This window comes from Hypomesus nipponensis, chromosome 5, assembly GCF_054491055.1.
Source record: "Hypomesus nipponensis isolate SF chromosome 5, ASM5449105v1, whole genome shotgun sequence".
NCBI classification, from domain to species: Eukaryota; Metazoa; Chordata; class Actinopteri; order Osmeriformes; family Osmeridae; genus Hypomesus; species Hypomesus nipponensis.
The window spans coordinates 13,712,313-13,733,549 of record NC_140365.1 but is presented as its reverse complement, the minus strand read 5'-3'; the positions used below and the strand labels follow the sequence as shown (position 1 = coordinate 13,733,549).

Sequence of the window (21,237 nt, the reverse complement as noted above, 5' to 3'; positions counted from 1 at the left end):
CTGAAACAGTCAGTGATGAGCGGCTGAGCCGACGATGAGCCGACGTATCTGCGACGTTTTAAAATAAAGCACAGAGATGAGAAGAAATCCGACCATTTGCCGACCATTTGCCGATGCTTATCCAACGTTATGAATAGAACGCGACGTTTCGATCTCAACCCGACGTATGTGTGCTATCTGGGTATGAGAGAACAATGGTTTGTGCTCGCCGAAGGCAAGCTCATCCCAATTAGCACGTTGCCAGCAGTATTAGTAGCTAGCTGAAGCTTCAGTCTGGTGCTCTCCGTGGCTCTCTTTCTATCGCGTTGGCTTGACATTGGTAAATTCCTCTTTTTTTTATTTTGTATTAGACCAATTTTTACCATACGTCACACGACTGTCAAGCTGGCTCAACTGCGCATGTCGGTTGCAAAAGACGAACTTCTCCCGGGTATAATACACTTGGAGTATAGATCAGGTCATCATATATCTCTGTCCACTTGATTCTAGGGCTAGACATTAACTTTTTAAGGCAGTTGTCCTGGGGACAAGTACATTTACGTTTCACTTGACAATGCACAAAAGTCACTTGACCCCGATACCTTTAAATAGCCTGACCAAGTGATCGGGCAAAACTAGCCTGGCTAACGGAGCTCAGCTAACACAGTTACGTTGCCCTTACGTTGCCGCAACGTCACTCGTTGACCAAACATACGTTGCCGCAACGTCTTTGGCGACGTTGCGGGACCGTGCATCTGTGGGCGCCAGTAGGTTGCTGCAACGTCATCTTGTGACGTTGCCAGTCCGTAACCGCAACGTCGTGGCAACTTTATTTTCCGACGTTGCCAGTCCGTAACCGCAACCTCCTAGCAACGTAACTTTGCGACGTTGCCAGTCCGTAACCGCGACGTCGTCGCAACGTTATTTTCCGACGTTGCCAGTCGGTAACCGCGACCTCCCTGCAACGTTGTTTTGTGACGTTGCCAGTCCGTAACCGCGACCTCCTAGCAACGTTATTTTCCGACGTTGCCAGTCCGTAACCGCAACCTCCTAGCAACGTAATTTTCCGATGTTGCCAGTCCGTAACTGCGACGTTAATTACTAACCTATATTTCTCAGTTCTTTTGCGTATATTGGGGCGGTTCATATGCAGACCTCATTTGCCCCAAATGCTACTTGTTCTTGTATAATAGGCTACATAGCCAACTTCAGGAGGACTATGTTTGTGTGGTGTGTTGCCTAACTCGAGCTAATCATAAACAAGGCAGCATTTCCATATTCAGGCATTTTATTTCAAACAAAGTGCCAGTGAATACAGTGAATGAAACAGTGAATGAACATCTTCTGCCAGTCCCCGCTACAGGTCCTGTCTGTTGGCCCTGACAATGAAGCACAAAATAAGTTAGTGTCCTATCAACATAATTGCACGTATGAAAGGGGCTATACAAGTCATTAAAAAAATCACATCTAGAATAACATACATCATCAAAAAAATATTATGGGATTCTAGTTTTTGGTCACATAGCCATGTGAAAGGTTGGATTGGGAAGCTGCCATCATCATTCATTCACCTGGCTTGTTTTGAATGGGCTGCCGGGGCGTGTTTGAGTGTCTACGCTGTGAGGAGCTCCACAGCCTTCTCTCCTAGTCCCGTCTTCCACTTCATCACAGCATCTGCAATTAGAAGTCATGAACTTATTGTTAGCACCAATTTGAACGTTGAACACTGCGTGTAAGCCATAGTTCACAACATCTCAAAACACCTACCACTCTTTCGGAACTCCAGCACCTTAAGGCGCTCCTCAAGGTCTTGGAGTTCAGCCTGTGTTTGGGCCACCTGTAGGTCCATCACTGGCACCTCTTCAGCATGTTTGCCCTGTCATCGCCTGAATAGGAGAGCCTCTCGCTGGTTCTCCTCCAATGTCTCCATCTTCTGGAACATAACCTGTAATGTGTCTGTCAGTAAAGACAAGTAAAACAAGTTTACAAGAGTTAACATGATTGGCATACACTGTGGTTCTTCTAGATTAGCTGTAACATTGACGTAAATAACACATGTTACCTTGAATGGCTGTATACAAAGCATTTGTAAGACAACATTTGTTGTTTTGACAAATATGTATCCCCCTGCCACGATCAGAACAACTTAAGTATGCCTTACAATGAGTTGGCAATGCTATTGAGAAGCTTTGAGTGTTTTATATTTGCACTTGCCTGGCTGCCAGCTGTTTTCCTGGACCCCATATGGGTTCTCCTCTACCAGACCAGAGTTGACACCTAGGAGTCTGGTGATGCAAAAGTTTTAAGTCATGCTTTTGCTTCAAAACATAGCCTTTAGGGTTGCCATGGTTCATACAATTATTGTCACTGTTAAAAACGGTAATTCATTACTTTACCATAATTTCCCAGGGACACAGTGCTAAGCCGTGTGACGGTGGTAGGATACTCTGTACAGAAATGAAAGTGGAATGTAGTTTAAGTACATAGTATTAGCATTTTGATGTAAATATAAAAGGATCAGCATCGCACATGTGTGATCGTTCGAAAGCAGGGCCCCACACAGCGTAGCGTCGCACATGTGTGATTCTGAACATTACAACCAACTATTTTCCGATAGACAAACAATGTGACAAACGCTATAGAATGGCTTCAAAATTTACAATTAGTAGGCTAACAAGTAACACTAGCAGGTTGGAGCATTGCTACGAGTATTATGCTAGGTTGCTATACGGAAGCTAATAAAAGCTACCTAGCTGCCGTTTTGGAAAAAACTCACTCGTGGAAGCATCGGAAAAACTCACGCATCTTAAGGTTAAAACGAATAAACTTATCCCAAAACAGATGGCATGTACAAATTGGAAGAATTAGTGAAATGATACTTTTATAGACGCCATTGCTGTGCCGACTGATCAAAACGTGATCAGCCACGCACTAGCTCCACAGTCTTCCAGGGCTAAATAAACTATTTTCGGACAAGGTTTTTTCTAGTTCTGAACGTTTATTTTTACTGATTCTTTTGTGGGTGATTTGTGAGACGCTAAACTTTGTATGTATTTTCAGTATTGAACTTTCTGGAGGGTTTAGCATAACTCTACAGTACATTATACTAGCTTTACTACTAGCTAGTAGCTAGCGAAATCCTAACGTAAACAATGTTAATCTGAAACAGATAACCAGGCTTAATAGCCTAAATTTCAAACCTATACGTAATAGCATCCTCCATCCGATTTCAGAAAATATGTTTATATATTTAAATCTATTTCTGTAAAGAAACTCACCTTTGAAGTAACTAATTTCCAGTTGAAATCCATGCGTTCAGTTGCAAACTCTTCTCTGAAATCCCAGTTTCAGAGATGCGTTGAAATGGGCATGCGCAAAGTTGTTGCTCAGGGGCAGACTGAGCAAACCTAGGTTTGCTAAGGAAGAATTGTAATATTCTGTGATGACTCATGTCTTTGGAAATACAACTTGAGAATCGCTTGCCTTTTGGTCACATTTAACAATTTTGTATTACAAACTTATTGCAGCTCAGATTTGCATTGTGTGTCATACAGCTTTGGTGTGCTGGACAAAAAATGTTTGCTTAATCATGTTACACATCACACATTGATTGCTTTTGTACATGTAAAGAATGAAATACTTATATTTTAATATAGGCCTAAGGCTAAGAATATACAAATTATATTCAAAATTCAGTCTTTTATTTATTAAAGCTATGTTCCTGCATATGAGAAAATTGATGACCATGCTGGGGTTGAGCTGCACATGAATTACATACATTGTCTACATTTATACGTGCTGGGTGCAACATTTTATATTGTGTGATTGAAATTCATGTAGACAAATTACAAAAGTGTCAGAACTGAGAGCAATCCAGTGTGATCTCTCCATGATAAACCACTGCACTCGAGATCCGTTGTCCTGCGACCAAAGAGCGACTTAACGGCAACTTAACCCATGGTACCAAAATGAATGTATCCAACCGACCAAGGTACAATGTCGCGGCAACGTTGCCCACGGACCTAAAAATGACGTTACCAGCCGACCAAGGTACAACGTTGCCGCAACGTTGTCCATGGGACAAAAAAAATAACGTAACCAGCCAACCAAGGTACAACGTCGCGGCAACGTTGCCCACGGACCTAAAAATGACGTTACCAGCCGACCAAGGTACGACGTCGCGGCAACGTTGCCCACGGACCTAAAAATGACGTTACCAGCCGACCAAGGGAAGACTTCGCGGCAACGTTGCCCACAGGTCTAAAAATAACGTAACCAGCCGACCAAGGTACGACGTCGTAGCAACGTTGTCCATGGGACCAACTGGCAACATTCCCTTTATAACGTTTCCACAACGTTGCCACAACGTTGCCAGAAGGTAACGTCGCGAGTTACCAACTGAGCACCTACTGGCAACGTTGCCGCAACGTCATGTGTTAGCTGGGAGGTTGCTTTCTCAGGCAAATGACAAATGAAACAGGCTCGGTTAAAGAAATCCAATATGCTGGCTATCTTCAGCAGGCTTGTATCTACAAAAGTTAACTCAGTCCTCCCTGACGTTTCTGGTGTAGAATGGAGTGAATTACAACATTGTGCACACTGCCAGTGAGCGACAAGTCTGACTGAGGCTAACGTCAAAACAGTGTAACGGGGACGCAGTGTCACTCAGATTGCCAGTTTAAACAAATCAGAAAAAAAATTGGACCAGCTGGCTAAAAGCAGAATTCCCGTATCTCTTGAAAGCTGCCCGCTCGACTTTTTAGATGTAGAATTGACTGTAAAACTGTAAAATTATTGGGGTGTGCTTGCCTTCGGCGATATATCACATATATATTATTATTGTGAGAATGCTGTTAAGCATTCAAAAGCTTTTCAACTTCTCAGTTCTTCCGCCGTTGTTTGGCCTTTAACTAGTCCTGCATACTTTCACCGATTCATACAATTTTTGTATCAAAACGTTCAGCTCCTTCAGGAGATGATGGCTATGACTTTTGGTATTTCTCACTTTTACACTTTTTAAAGAATTAAGGTTTTTGTGCAAATTAAACATTTAGCTCCTGAGTGGCACACTCTGCTGGCTGCTCTTTTTCTGGTATTCAACTAAATTGTCAACAATTGTCAACAAATTCCTCTGACGTTCATATAGTTTAACTTACAGAAACAAGTTATACCTTAAAATGTAGGAAAACTTGTCCTCTTTCAGCCTATGTAACTACTAAAGAGTTCACATTTACAGATTTTCAGCTTTGAGCCTTGAAGCGAGAGCAGCCTTTCTCTCACTAACTTCAATGGAGAGGTGGGTAAAATTCGTCAGAGAATTTCGAAAGTAGACGTGTTTTTAAACTGCCGGTAGAGTCGTATTTCTGACCGCAAAGACATATAAAGGACATGTCTGGTTTCGGGAGAGTCTTGGGTCTCGGAAAATATCCTAATTTTTTGGATTGGACGTATAGTTTTGCGTCTAGGTTAACTTGTTTGAGGTGTGGCTTCCATCTAAATTTGTGATTCTCTGCCCAGCTTGTTAGCGATCACAGCTGCGCCATCACCGTGGCAACCAAACAGACACGCACCATGAAAGCAGAATTGGGTGACGTTTTGGAAACTGCCAAAAGAGTTGTATTTCTGACCGCACAAACACATAAAGCAGGGCTCGACATTAAGGCTTGTCCGCTTGTCCGGGACAAGTGGATTTTTTGTAGGGCAAGTGGAAGAGAACTTTACTTGTCCCACTGGACAAGTTAAAACTCAAACCAAATAAAATGCTATGTTACTTCACGTTATGTTCCAATTATTACGTCTATTTTACCGAATTTATTTGACCGAATTCTGCATTAGCAAAACACAAAATAAGTGGCTTCGTCCCAAGATCAGACCGTGCAGCTAATTTAATGGTAAACACTTGAACGGGGTCTTATTACCTGAAAAAGTTTTACTGTGTCATCGCAATTACACTCTCAGGGCTTAAAAACTGTGTGACTTGCTCAAGTAGGCAAATGGCTAGACCATTTCATAATAAATTCAGTAAATCAAACGCTGTAAGACCCAGTGAAATGTTATACAGCTAGCAAACTAACGTTAGCTAGCATTGCTACGACATTGGCTAACTCTACTTCGGTAGGCTATCCTCAGTATTTGCAAGCTATCTAAACTTATACTGTATCTAAAATAAGAGAAATGGCCGCGAGACAAGCTTTCACAGGTGTTCGCGTGTCTATGTTGCTTCACTCCGTGGGCCTGCACCTCGTCCATTACTGTTTACAACGTTAGCAGGACAACTTGGTTTGCGTTGCCTTCTCAGCGTGAGAAGTACAAGGTTTGGTGTGAGAGCGTCTGAGCAGGGGCGATTCTAGGATCAGACCTCTAGGGTTGCTCAGTCCCCAATTAGAATGTGACATGAATACAGTGCCTTGCAAAAGTGCTAAACCCCCTTGCTATTATAAATCCCTAATTTCACTTGATAGCAATTAATACATGTATGTATTATTATGAAAAATATTGAATGAATAAAAAAACTAAGGATGTCCCTTTCTTCATGAACTACCAGCATCAAATGATAATAAAGAATAATGTATATTTTTAGGGGTGCTTGAGCACCTGCTTGAGCACCTACTTTACAGTTGAATATTAGCTGGTATTTAACTACATACATTTAACTGATACAAATGCTGCTAAAGCTTGCTAGGTACACCACTGCCGACGCTAGCAAACTAGAAACGTCAACACCATTTAAAAGAAATATTAAATTATAAATCTTTACCCGGACAAGTGACTTTTGTGTCTGGACAAGTGAAACGTTAATGTACTTGTCCGAAGGACAAGTGCCTCAAAAAGTTAATGTCGAGGCCTGTGGTGAATGAAATGTATGATGAAAATTGGCTAGCAATTTTGCCAAGCAAATACCAAGAAATAGGTTGCAGCAATTTGTCTTTTGACAACACTTGCTTTTTCTGTGCCCGCCTTTTTATAGTACAAAATTGCTGTCAATCAAAAGGAGACGCAGTCTTTCGACAGACCCTCCAATCATCACGCGGAAGCCCAGCGTCCAGGCCAGCCCACTCCTCAATTCACCCCCAGAGACGGCAAGCGTCCAGGGTGGTACAAAATCAGCCGTGATTGTTAGAGCGCATGTCGGAGAATAGCACAGACGCGCTTCACTGCGCAGTTGAGATTGCGCGTGTGCGTCCTTGAGACCTGAAAGTTGTATAACTTATGTTGTCAGTTCATTTAAGCCTGTTATTGTATTAGTCTATAGTTCTTGCAAATTTAAACTAAGTTAACTGGTGATTTTCTTTGTTTGTATTCTTCCCCTGCTAGCGAAATTGCACGTCTGTTGATTCGATAGCGATTGCTGCCCATGCTCACGTTTGTATTTTAGGCAGGGGTGAAAGTAAGCCGGTACTGGCTGGCAGTGGCGGTTCTAGCACATTGTGCGCCCAGGGCAAGTTTATCACTGTGTGAGCGCCCCTTTGATAGTCAATGCTGTAAAGTGCAATGACACTGTTATCGGGATCCCCCTCAAGAGGCCCCTCTGATGATCTGTGCGGCTGGCAAAATACAAAACCTCGTCGAAATTTATTTTAAGTGTTTTACCTTTTCTGTTCTGTTCCACTGTTGTGTTCTATTCAACTAAAAAATAAGTAAATGCATGTTGAAATTAAGTGTTTGGAATGTATTCATAATCAAAAACAGATACAGGGGGGTTAAAGAGTGATACTAGAGTGATAAGAAGTCCTAGTGAATGCTTGATAAGTAGACTATAAGAGAGTAAATTACAAAAAAAATTATTTAGGCTAAGTAAAATTGTTGGCGCGCGCTGTGCATGCGCATTGAACTTGTATCATAGTACCACCAAGAAATAAAAACTACTTTCACCCCTGAGTTTAGGTGCATTATTATGCTTAAGTAGCCTAGTTTTAATGAATAAATAGTGGGTATATTGTTATTATTTGCTACAGAATGCTTAGCCTATCAAGATCAAATGAAGCAGACAGTGTACATGCTTCCGAGTGGCCTACCTTAATCTGTAGGCTAGGCCACTGCATTTACAATAAGTTGTTGCGTCGATTATTAATTGGCAGCATTTATGCCATTTAGAACATACTGTTAGCTGTCTTTAAGTATGCTAATTTTATTTCTTAATAAAATAGAAAATAGGACGAAAATATGTGCAATATTACATTAGCTATTAGACTATTACATTAAGCTGCTCCGAAATATAGGGTTAGCACTTGTTTTGGCCGGGGGGGGGGGAGGGGGGTAGACCTGACCTGCCCCCACTGCCATGGGCGGAAATCCCGGGGGGACACGACCCCCCCAATCCTGGGAAGAATATGATTTGTCCCCCCCAATAAATCACTGTAAACTTAACTATGTAATTTCGATATCATTAATAATATGCAATTAAAGCGCTTTGCGGATTATGGACACAATGGCGCTTTTTAAAGTTTAAAAAGATTGCAAACCCCGCCCTTGGTCCCACAATGGTTTGATCCACAGCCCCAGCCCTCAGCAGTGATGCAGGTGCGTGTGTGAAAATTGGACAGTATCTGTTTGTGTCGTTGGTGGCTGATGTCCAGTAAGTAGTTGTAAGAAAGGATTGGTTTGACCATTTATTTCTAGCACTCAATACAATAAAACATTAATATCTGTCACAATTTTCCCTGCATTGATCACTATGTTAGCTAGCCAGCTAAGTAACATCACAAGCTTTTTGAATTAGAGTCAGAGAGAAGCTAGCAATGCAGTAGTTGTGTTCCTTATCTGACAAGGTGACATGAGTGTCTACCATCTGAAATGCACGTAGGTAACGTGAAATTAATCCAGTTAATCGCACCATAGCGATTTCACTATGTTGGCAAGGTTCACACACACTAAACTAACTAGCTGCATTTGCATAGCTAGCAAACAAACCGATGGAGCAAACATTAGCTAGCACCTATTCCATTTGGCGTCGTCAAAAGATGGAAACTTTGCTATCGTCAATTCAATCCAAGATCAAGATCAGCACGGATATTGTAGTTCTTCGAAATCCATTTGCCATGGTTAGTGATCCTGATCAGAACTATACTATATTCTACCATTTTCATTATTATCTTAAATGGTCTCATTGTAAAAGCTAAATCGTCTATAGGGACTTTGAAACACCTGTGTGCCGTTCTGGAGTAAACTGGCGATAGCAAAGATGATGGCAAATGCCACACAAACGGAATTAGGGCTCACTAGCTCTGCAAATTCAGCTATTCTGCGAAGCCAGCCTATATAAAACCAAAACATGAATTATATTGATATGTTTGCAGTTTGCGTTGTGTAAAGGGTGAACTCATACAGCTGTCAATCCTTGTCAATGCAATCCGTTTCACCTTTCCTAACTGTCTAGCTACCCGGTAGATCGAAGCCTATTCTAGAAGAATGGTAAGAAATGATAGAAGCCCATCCATCTCCTACTGTAAATAACCTGCACATTGTGTGTGCGGCCAGCATGGTAAAAAAATTGCAGAAAAAATAAAGACGGACATCAGAGCATTTCAGGACACCAAAACGCAAAGAAAGAACCCTAGTGGCCTAATCTCAAAGACTAGTTGATAAAATGTTTATAAAAATGATGTGAACTGTGCTACTTGAATGTTTCATAATGATGCCATTAGGCAGAGGAGGCACCAGATGACAAACAGACAATATAGCTGCAGGTAGGCAGGAATTGATTTGCAGAGACGGGGTCTCGGGGAAGTTTGTTGAGTCTCTTGTTTGGCAACACGACGGGTTCTCTTCTTTACACTTAAATAGGGACATAATGCCATGGATACCCCCACTCTCTAACTGGTGACTGAACCACGATTAGTTTGAGGCAATGGTATTGTTGTTGTGATTAATTGTGTAGTATTGGGTACTGGTAGTTAGGAGGATGGCAAACACCTTATGTCTTTTCGAGGAGACACTGTGAGTCAGTGAGGGTGGTAAAGGGGAAAGAGCCAAGGAGAGACTTCAGATGACAGTGTCACAGCCATGGCAGGACCGGGGGTCAACCTTTTTGCCAGCAGGAAACAGTGGCCCTTACTGTCTCGTCACCTCAGTGGTGGCACAGAACCATATCAGCCACTTCAAGAGAAATGGTTTCGCAATGTTTCCCCGACTTTATGATGGTTCAATTGAGATTCTTTTAGAGGAGACTGCACCACGCCCATCGTAATTACAAAACTGTACACAGAGTACAGTATATACTGGCCTTTCTTGGTATTGCTGGTTGTAAATACTGTGCACCTGCATTCATACTTGACTGTTAATAAACACTACTTATAACTACATTTAAACAAGTTGAGACAACCCTTCAGTTACTAACTATAAATTATCCAGGAGTATTAATTATGGTTACTCAATATACATTTAACATATTACAATGTAGGCTGTGTTACAGCAATCATTTTGGTGTCCCTATCAGAAATTTCTTGTGAGAAAATGTCATATAATTGTCCCCCCCAAAGTTGATAACTGATTTTCGCCACTGCCCACTGCTATAAAAAAATCCTAGGGGAAACACTGTGACGTGAAGACATGGTTGCCGCTCGACTATGCGGTCTAGTGATGTGTCGTTTGTGAACGATTCGTTCATTTTGAACGAATCCTTATAAGGACTAGGGAGTAACGAGTCTTCTCAACGAGTGATTCGTTCATTTCCTGACTCAGTCTTTCTACGAGTCTTTGGATCATTTTTCACGTGACCTGCATACTGCACAGGCTCTGTATCTAGAGGAAACTAACGATTTGTTAATTTCCCGACTCGGTCTTTTTACATTTACATTTATTCATTTAGCAGACGCTTTTATCCAAAGCGACTTCCAAGAGAGAGCTTAACAAAGTGCATAGGTCACTGATAATAACAACAAGATAGCCCCATAGCATTGCGGGTAGCCAAAACAAGAAGTACATATTGTGAACAACCAAAAAATAAGTGCTAAAGGGAAGAAACCATATGAGCATGTAGTTAAGCAAGTTACAATTAAACAACATGAATCTCTAAGTACAAGTGTACCTGTAGGAAGGCAATAAAAAGTAGGATTAACTAAAATAGAATATAATACAACTGTTTGAATCAGCTACCACTAACCAACAAGATCAACAGTCTAAGCAAGTCATTCAGATCCTTGAGGAAACTAGCATTGGGTTGAGTAAACCATTCCTAAGTACCGATGTACTCCCGAAACAAGTGCGTCTTGAGCCTTCTCTTGAAGGTGGAGAGACAGTCTGTGTCTCTGATGGAGGTGGGGAGTTGATTCCACCACTGGGGGGCCAGGCAGGAGAAGAGCTTGTGTTGGGACCGGGCGGTATTGAGCGGTGGGACCACCAGGCGGTTGTCTGAAGAAGACCGTAGGTGGCGGGTGGAGGTGTAAGGCTGCAGGAGAGACTTGATGTAGTCGGGTGCAGTCCCGTTCACTGCACGGAAGGTCAGTACCAGGGTCTTGAATCTGATGCGGGCCGTTATGGGTAGCCAGTCGAGGGAGATGAGGAGCGGGGTAACGTGGGAGCGCCTGGGTAGGTTGTAGACCAGCCGGGCCGCTGCGTTCTGAATCCTCTGAAGAGGGCGGGTTGCAAATGCTGGGAGACCGGCGAGCAGCGAGTTGCAGTAGTCTAACTTGGAGAGGACCAGTGCTTGGACAAGCAGCTGGGTGGAGTGCTCAGACAGGTATCTCCTGATCTTCCGGATGTTGTAGAGGGGGAATCTACACGACCGGGAGACCGCAGCAATGTGGGCCGTGAGGGAGAGCTTGTCGTCCATGGTAACTCCAAGGTTCCTGGCAGAGGATGAGGGGGTCACTGTTGCAGATCCCAGGGTGATTGAGAGGTCGTGGGAGATGAAGGGTTTAGCCGGGATGATGAGAAGTTCAGTTTTGGCAAAGTTCAGCTGGAGGTGGTGCTCGGTCATCCAGGCGGAGATGTCTGCGAGGCAGGCCTCAATCCTAGCTGAGATCCCCGGATCGGTCGGGGGGAACAACAGGTACAGCTGCGTGTCGTCAGCGTAGCAGTGGTAGGAGGAGCCATGGGAGGTGATGATTGGTCCGAGTGAGGTGGTGTACAGAGAGAAGAGGAGGGGTCCAAGGACGGAGCCCTGTTGGACACCCGTGGAGAGCTGGCGAGGGTCTGACAGTTTGCCTCCCCAGGAGACCTGGTAGGATCTTTCCGACAGGTAGGATGAGATCCATTGGAGTGCAGTGCCAGTGATGCCCATCTCAGAACATCTGGAGAGCAGGATCTGGTGGTTAACCGTATCAAACGCCGCAGAAAGGTCCAGCAGAATGATGACGGATGACCTCGAAGCCGCTCTGGCAGACTGGAGGGCAGTGGTGACTTAAAGGAGGGCAGTCTGTGGAGTGGCCCGGTCTTGAAGCCCGATTGGTTGGGGTCAAGCAGGTTGTTCTGAGAAAGAAAGTTAGACAGTTGGTTAGATACAGCACGTTCAATTGTTTTAGAGAAGAAGGGTAACAGTGATACCGGTCTGTAGTTCTGGAGGACGGCAGGGTTAAGGGAGGGTTTTTTGACTAGAGGGGTAACTCTGGCCTGTTTGAAAGCAGAGGGGAAGGTGCCAGAGGTAAGAGAGGAGTTTAGGACATGGAGCAGAAAAGTTATGATAGAGGGGGAGATGGTTTGAAAGAGAGGGGAGGGGACAGGATCAAGGGGACTGGAGGTGGGGCGATGAGAGAGAATGAGGTCAGAGAGCTCTGCCTCGGACAGGGGAGAGAAAGAGTTTAGACGTTTATTTGGTTCAGTCATGGAGGGTGAGGGGGTAGGAAAGGTGGGTTTAGGGAACCGACTGCTAATGTCGGCAACTTTTTTCTCAAAGAAGGAGGAGAAGTCGTCTGCTGTCAGGGTGGAGGGAAGGGGTTTGGGAGGTGGGTTAATTACATTTACATTTATATTTATTCATTTAGCAGACGCTTTTATCCAAAGCGACTTCCAAGAAAGAGCTTTACAAAAGAGCATAGGTCACTGATCATAACAACGAGATTGTCCCAAACATTGCAAGTAGCCAAAACATGAAGCATACATTGTGAAAAAGCTAAACAAGTGCCAAAAGGGAAGACCCATAAGAGCATGCAGTTATACAAGTTACAAATTCAAAACAATATGAACCACAAAAGTGCAGGACTGTACCTGTAGAAGACAATCAACAGTAGCATATTACACAGCGAGTACAAGACTTAGCTTCGTTATATCTAATCTAAAAGAGCAATGAGTCACTTAATAAGAGTCATTGTGATCCTGGAGGAAACTAACTGACAAGTCCAGCCAAGAATTCTTAAGTGCCGTTGTACTCCCGGAACAAGTGCGTCTTGAGCCATTTCTTGAAGGTGGGGAGACAGTCAGTGTCCCTGATGGAGGTGGGGAGCTGGTTCCACCATTGGGGGGCCAGGCAGGAGAAGAGCTTGTGTTGGGACCGGGCAGTCTTGAGCGGTGGGACCACCAGGCGGTTGTCTGAAGAAGACCGTAGGTGACGGGTGGGGGTTTAAGGTTGCAGGAGAGACTTGATGTAGACGGGTGCAGTCCCGTTCACTGCTCGGAAGGTCAGTACCAGGGTCTTGAATCTGATACGGGCGTTGATGGGTAGCCAGTGGAGGGAGATGAGGAGCGGGGTAACATGGGAGCGTCTGGGTAGATTGTAGACCAGGCGGGCCGCTGCATTCTGAATCCTCTGAAGAGGGCGGGTTGCACATGCTGGGAGACCAGCGAGCAGCGAGTTGCAGTAGTCCAACTTGGAGAAGACCAGTGCTTGGACTAGCAGCTGGGTGGAGTGCTCAGACAGGTATCTCCTGATCTTCCGGATGTTGTAGAGGGTAAATCTACAAGACCAGGAGACTGCGGCGATGTGGCCCGTGAGGGAGAGCTCGTCATCCATGGTAACCCCGAGGTTCCTGGCAGAGGATGAGGGGGTCACCGTCGCAGATCCCAGGGTGATTGACAGATCGTGGGAGATGGAGGGTTTAGCCGGGATGATGAGAAGTTCAGTTTTGGCGAGGTTCAGCTGGAGGTGGTGCTCGGTCATCCAGGCGGAGATGTCTGCGAGGCAGGCTTCAATCCTAGCTGAGATCCCCGGATCGGTCGGGGGGAACGACAGGTACAGCTGGGTGTCGTTGGCGTAGCAGTGGTAGGAGAAGCCATGGGAGGTGATGATTGGTCCAAGTGAGGTGGTGTACAGAGAGAAGAGGAGGGGTCCAAGGACGGAGCCCTGTGGGACACCGGTGGAGAGCTGGTGTGGGTCAGACAGTTTGCCTCCCCAGGAGACCTGGTAGGATCTTCCCGAGAGGTAGGATGAGATCCACTGGAGTGCAGTGCCAGTGATGCCCATCTCAGAAAGTCTGTAGAGCAGGATCTGGTGGTTAACCGTGTCAAACGCTGCAGAAAGGTTCAGCAGAATGATGACGGATGACCTCGAAGCCGCTCTGGCAGACTGGAGGGCAGTGGTGACTGAAAGGAGGGCAGTCTCTGTGGAGTGGCCGGTCTTGAAGCCCGATTGGTTGGGGTCAAGCAGGTTGTTCTGAGAGAGAAAGTTAGACAGTTGGTTAGATACAGCACGTTCAATTGTTTTAGAAAAGAAGGGTAGCAGTGAAACCGGTCTGTAGTTCTGGAGGACAGCAGGGTTAAGGGAGGGTTTTTTGAGTAGAGGGGTAACTCTGGCCTGTTTGAAGGCAGAGGGGAAGGTGCCAGAGGTAAGAGAGGAGTTTAAGACATGGAGCAGAAAAGTTATGATAGAGGGGGAGATGGTTTAAAAGAGAGGGACAGGATCAAGGGGGAAGGAGGTGGGGCGATGAGAGAGAATGAGGTCAGAGAGCTCTAACTCGGACAGGGGAGAGAAAGAGTTTAGACATTTAGTTGGGTCAGGGTTAGGTAATTAGGGTGGAGAAGGTAGGGAAAAGTTTGTGGGGGTTTGAGGCAGAGTTAATTTTGTTAAGAAAGTAGAAGGTTTTAGCACCAGTTATGTAAGAAGAGAAGGATTTAAGGAGGGAGTGATACTTATCAGACCGTCTTTGGACTTGCCCCATCTCCTCTCAGCTGCTCGAAGGGTGGACCGTTCTTCACGAATAACATCCGTAAGCCACGGGCAGGAGGGAGAAGATCGTGCAGGCCTGGTTGACAGGGGACAGAAAGTCAAGTGATGCAGTTGAAGTGGTTAACAGGGTGTCAGTGGCAGTGTTAGTGGGGTAGGATGAGAACTCTTCAATAGGAGGGAGGGAGGATGTTACAATAGAGGAAAAATGGGAGGGGGATAGGGAGCGGAGGTTGCGCCGGAAAGTTACGAGGGGAGGGGACGTAGGAGGGGTTGGAGGGAGAGAGACAGAGAATTGGATAAAGTAGTGATCAGAAATGTGCAGTGGGGTTACAGAGGTTAAGTCAGTGATACAGTTACGTGTCAGGACAAGGTCTAGCTGTTTGCCTGCCTTGTGGGTCGCCGGTGTGCTCAGCAGCGTCAGGTCGAAGGAGGCCAGGAGGGACAAGAAGTCGACGGCCTGCGTTCCTTGGAGGTGGATGTTGAAGTCCCCAAGGACTATCAGGGGGGTTCCATCATCCGGGTAGATGCTGAGGAGCATGTCCAGCTCCTCCACAAAGTTGGCTAGCGGTCCTGGTGGGCGATAAAGAACAATTAAGCATGCTTTGATAGGATCAGTTAGCATCACATAATGGTGTTCAAATGATTTGGGATTAACAGAGAGTGGTGTGGATGTGTATTTAATATGTGGGGAAAGAAGCAAACCTGTCCCACCACCCCGCCCAGTTGAGCGGGGTGAGTGAGTGAAGGAGTGGTTGACGGAGAGAGCAGCTGGAGTTGCAGTGTTCTCTGGGCGGATCCACGTCTCTGTCAGCGCAAGGGCATGAAGAGAAACATGGGATGCAAACGCCGGGATGAAGTCTGCCTTGTTCACAGCAGACTGGCAGTTCCAGAGCCTTAAAGAAAGAGAGAGGGCAGGTGGAGAAGAACTGGATAGGTAGTGATTCAAAAAACCGAATCAGTGAATGAACCAAACTTCCCATCACTAATGCGGTCTGTACCGGGCGACATTCTCACTCAAATTTCAAGACTTTCGTGACCCAAATTAAAAACAGTCCGATGCAACAGATCAATGGGGATTCGCTTTCTCTCTTAAAGGCTGTCCTCTTCATCTTATTAAATCTAACTATTTGTATGATCCGTGTGGTCCTTTTGCCGTTAAATGTTATCCTTTCCCGATTTCTGCCAACACTTTGTGCACGCATCCCGAGTGTTTACAAACAAAAATTGGTCTATAACCAGTGTTGGGAAAGTTCACTAGTTCAGTACATAGTTCACAAATTTTAAAATGAACTAGTTCAGTTCATAGTCCGTAATTCAATTTTTTTTACAAAGTTCACAGCTCCAATATGTTGCGAGCTATAATTTTGAATTATTTCCACAGCACATATAGAATCACAGACAACAATTATTTTATTAGTTTAATGCTGAAAACGTTGTCAGATTTCATCTTCATATCCAATGTTTAATCCTTATCCAACATTTGCATTGAAGGGACAGCTGTCCCTCATTTGTTCTATCTGTATGCAATACCCCTTTCTATGGAGGATTATAGGGGCCAAAACTAAATAAATGAATAAATACTATAACACAAAGCTTAAATAAATGACTAATTATATAATGTAATGCCTCATTGACATAAAAATATATAAATTATATATATATATATATATATATATATATTTAAGTTGTAATGTGTTCACATTTATTTATTTATCCTTACTTATTTATCCTTACATTTATTTATTTATCCTTACATTTATCCACGGTATAACTTTCTGCAGCAAAATAAATCTGTCGTCCCCTGTCACCAAGTCAGGGACTTGGAACGTTCTCTACGAGCTCTCCGTCAGCCCTCGGAGAGCCCCGGAGAGCTTGACGTGCACCTCCTGAATTTTCTAACTATCCGTCGTAATTTCGGAGAGCTACGAAGAGCTATCGAGACCCCCTTGGCTGTGATTGGTCAGTATTAAGAACTGTTTGCGTCAGGGGCGGGGTTGCCGTGATAAACAGGACGAACAGAATCCTTTGACCGCCATTGCTGTAAGTTTTTACAATTCATATTTCAGCTAAACAGTACATGTAAATCAGCATCTGAATTAAAATGTGACGAGAAATGGGTAGTGTCGTTGCTGAAAATGTGCATTTTATATTGATTAAACGGCTAATATGTAAATTTGCTCAGACTTCTCGGTAACCTAGGTAAATAAACACTCCACGACGTCTTACAAAAAAACTTTGTGCAACCTACTCTTCTGGCAGTGAATTGTTTTCAGCACCCACAGCCTACGGAGAACAATGAACGCAGTCTATCCGTCCGTATCCATGAGTATCCGTGTGCCCGCCCATCCGTAAACGGAGACACAGAAGCATATTTCGGCCTTGAGTCGTGTTACTGCACGTACACGCCGGCAACAACTCAGCCTTGCAGGGGAGGGGAAAAGTGAGTTTGAGCGAAGTTAGACGGTGTTTGCACAACCACTATGATGTAAAAGGAGTTGTGTACTCAATGTAGAGTGGGGAGGTGGAGGGTCGCGCGCAAGATAGCATGGACAAACTACACAGGGAGAAACTCGTATTTAAAAGGCACGGGATCATGTGACAGCGTTAATTGATAGACGGGAGGCAACTCGAAATGAACCCAAATGAAAGCCCGACATAGGAACAGAGGAAGTAGAGCGCTCTTAGCAGGAGGAGTGAGTAGTGGACATTATTGAGTATGCCCGAGTGCAGGGATCGGTCTTGCCTGACTGAACTTGCGCTATGCTTCATGAGGACTGCTCTTGGTAGCCTAAAGCGTTCCAACAGGTAGCCTACTCGTTGCTCTCTGCAAATAAATCGGTATGGTCAAGGAAGATGTGATCCCTCTTCAGGGAACGATCTGCAACATTTTGCAGCAGCAATAAATACGCCATTGTGTGGTGTAGTCATAATGTACGGAATAAGCCTACTTTGGGTCTATAAAACAGTGATAAGTCACTTATTATTTGATGGCAAAGTTCCCTGTTAACATAATTGAATTGAAGGCAAAGCAAGGCTAGTTTACAGTTTCTTGAATGACCCATCTCAGAGTAGCTTTATAGAATGTACGGTTACTGTATTGAAAAAAAAAAGACATAACATAATTGCTGCAGTAAAGGCTTCATTTGCAGCAGGACAAGAAATATGCAATATAGCTTCCATTTACAGTATTCCCCGAGCTCTGGCCCTTCTCTGAGCGCAACCACACATTCTAACTCCTCTCCCTTGTCCCTCTCCCTTGGCCTGGTACTTGTCTTCCTCTCGCTTGCCCTTGTCCCACTCCTCTCCCTTGTCCTGGTACATGTCTTCCTCTCCCTTGTCCTGGTATTTGTCTCCCTCTCCCTTGTCCCACTCCTCTCCCTTGTCCTGGTACTTGTCTTCCTCCCCCTTGTGCAGGCATTACCGTATTCTTACTTTCTTTTGTTGCTATATATTGTTCTTTTCCCACACCAGATCAGCCCAAAGAGGTTCTCTTTACTGTCTATACCATATGGTCATGCAATTGAAAGAACCTCAACAGCTGAGTGTTTCCTCGTTGCGAATCAGCTGTGATGTACAGTATTTGCATAACTTAAGCTGTTTCTCAGTAGCAATAGAATAAAATATAGGGGATGTATTTCTGTTTCAATTCACAATAGAAACAGCTGTTCACTTTGACTTTAGCCAATAATTTAGGTTTTGAACATGATGTTATCTGTTTTGCTGACAGTGTGAAAGCATTGGTAAATTGGGCAGTAAAAATCGATTGTTTTGGTCTTGGTTGAGCTTGTGTGTAAAAGAAGTTAAAGCATTTAAAACATTTTGTTTACTCTATGCATTTTGTGTCAAAGCAACAAGAAATGTGTTAATTGTACAGCCTACACAGACGGATGTTGTGCTCACTGTGTTAAGAGTTTAGGAAACTTGTTAAAGGTATTGAAAAAACTTTCATAGCGATTGTAAAATACTGTGTTTATATAGGCCTAGCACAATTCATACACAATGGAAATTCCAAGTGGATTACAAATGAGCAGAAGTGTAAGTGTAGTGTTTATTTATTAAAACAAAAAAACAAAAAAAAAGTGTAAAATTATGAAAATTATTAGTTGGAAAATTATAAAGGAGAGAAATATTCCATTTTAAATTAGAATGGACGAAAAAGGTATAACAATTTATTTTGTGCAAACATGTCAGCTCTCAATTGTGCGTAAGAGTGCTCTTGGGTGTGCGTAAATTCTGTTCTTACCTAAGAACAAATCCCAAATAAGAAAACATTGGTGAATGCCAGAATCTTTGTGAAAACTGCGTAAGTGGGGTTTGAGAACAAATTTGTTCGTAAGAACATTTGGTGAATGAGGCCCAATCAGGCTATTGATACCAATAGTTGGTATCGATACTATCGGTCTTGAGATCGATTTGCCCACCCCTATGCTGTACCATCTCGCCGAGGATCGTGAACACATTTTCATTGATGTCTGTGTCAGTTAGGGCCAAAATCATTGCTATAATTTCAGCAAAGCTCTCAATATGATGTATAAAAAGGTGGATTGGCAGTTGCCTCCATCTCTTCAGCTACCGACAACATTTCGACCACTGTAGCATGCAATATTTCATTAATTGAATCTGCACAAGGTGCTGCCATCTTGGATTAGTCAAAAGCAGTCGACTCAAGTTGAACCACCAATCAGAGACTTTAACACGCCCCCTGACTTGAATCTGAACAGCATCGCTGTCCATCGCCGTCCATAATCTATGCTCCCCCTAGAGACGGACGTCCCTGCTAATCAGGAACGGCACTCTGAACAGCATCGCCGTCCGTCCATCCATGCAAAGATCCGGCAGCCAAACTTCCCCTACGTCCATGACGCTCTGAGGGATTTAGCCCCTACTGTCTAATGCTGACTACAGCTAGTCTAGCTAGAGTCATTTGCTAAGTTGAGCTATATTGAAGTGTATAGAAACGTATTCAGCATTCTACCTATGCTAGATACAAGAGACGTTAGCATTGCTAATAGGCTAATTGTTAGCGATAAAGTCATACTTACAGCTTGCGTTTGTAATACGGTTGGAACAGCAAATCCTTATTTAAATTTGCCAAGGTTTTCATTCAAAACTGTCTTTGGTGAAATGGTTCGAGCAAATGAATAAATGAGGGTCAAACTTCACAGGGATCTTCTCATAGAAAAACATCAGCCATGCCCGTCGAGTGTCTGGTTTCTTGGGAAGATTATGAAAAGTGTCAGCATTCCCTGTACAGCCTGGAACACTGCATTTGCCAATGTAGTCCATTTTCAATATGCTAGAAAAACGTTCTTCTTTGTAATTCTGTGGAAGTACACAGAGTAGCGCGCAGCAAATTTTGGGGCGTGACCAAGGTACAGACTAGAGCCAAAAAAAGTGGAGCCACCGAACTGACGTCAATTCGGTGGCTTTTTCAAAACACACCGTTTTACAGCTACATTTTTTATTTGTGAGATTTGCATAGGAAAGAGATGTCAATGGACTTTGAGGTTCACTGTATGTCAATTTTACCCACTGAACTGTCGTTATTCAACTGTGACAAGGTAAATTCAGTTCTGCAATCAACGACCCCTTTAAGAATCATGTAAACAATTCTATCCACTCTTGTCTACTCTACTGTGTGAGACTAGTAAAAATATTGTAACAGAAAAGACTGCCCACCAACAATCAGTGCCCCCAACAGGCCTGCCTACAGATGGAGAAAAAAAGGTTTTCCGAACAATGCTGACATAATTGCTTGTTGCTAGGCAATACTACAGATGGTAGCAGCTAATGGCATGAAAGTGCAATATCTCCACTGTGTTTTGAATAATGAACACTAACATCACTCAAATAGCCTACCTCTGGAGACAAGTGAGAATGTTTTTTTTCCCCACCTGTTTTTAGTATGACAGTTCAAAATGGCAACACAGAACCATTTTAACGTGATGCAATGTTCATAGAAAGTGCATTTTAAAGTTTATTTTACCATTCAAACTACTCATTGTTTGTCTCTTTATTGTTAGTTGATCAACCCAGTTGAAAGAGTTTGTTGTAGGCTGTCAGCAGAATTGGATTATTGATGGATCTAATGACAATACACTTTCAAGCTGGATTGGACTGGCCGTCGGGAGAGTCGGGAGATTTCCCGATCGGCCGGTCAACCGTGGGCCGGTCTGCGTTTCAAAGTCCCGGGCCGTTTTTCAGTCCCAGTCTAGACCTTC

General features: G+C 43.9%; 1 protein-coding gene and 1 long non-coding RNA gene across 3 annotated transcripts in view; one reads left to right on the top strand and one right to left on the bottom strand.

The window, feature by feature from the left end:
- Positions 1–21,237, top strand: part of nrgna (neurogranin (protein kinase C substrate, RC3) a) — a 51,453-nt gene that overhangs the window by 29,400 nt on the left and 816 nt on the right. The gene's annotated exons all lie outside the window — the stretch shown is intronic.
- Positions 1,247–5,524, bottom strand: LOC146288776 (uncharacterized). Of its 2 annotated transcripts, none has more exons than XR_014755181.1 (6): positions 3,258–5,524; positions 2,376–2,426; positions 2,194–2,264; positions 1,747–1,924; positions 1,551–1,653; positions 1,247–1,358 (listed from the first exon to the last, which is right to left on the bottom strand). It is a non-coding gene; the product is annotated as an uncharacterized LOC146288776 (long non-coding RNA). The 2 variants fall into 2 exon arrangements; XR_014755180.1 differs by having other exon boundaries at positions 1,747–1,935; positions 3,258–5,522.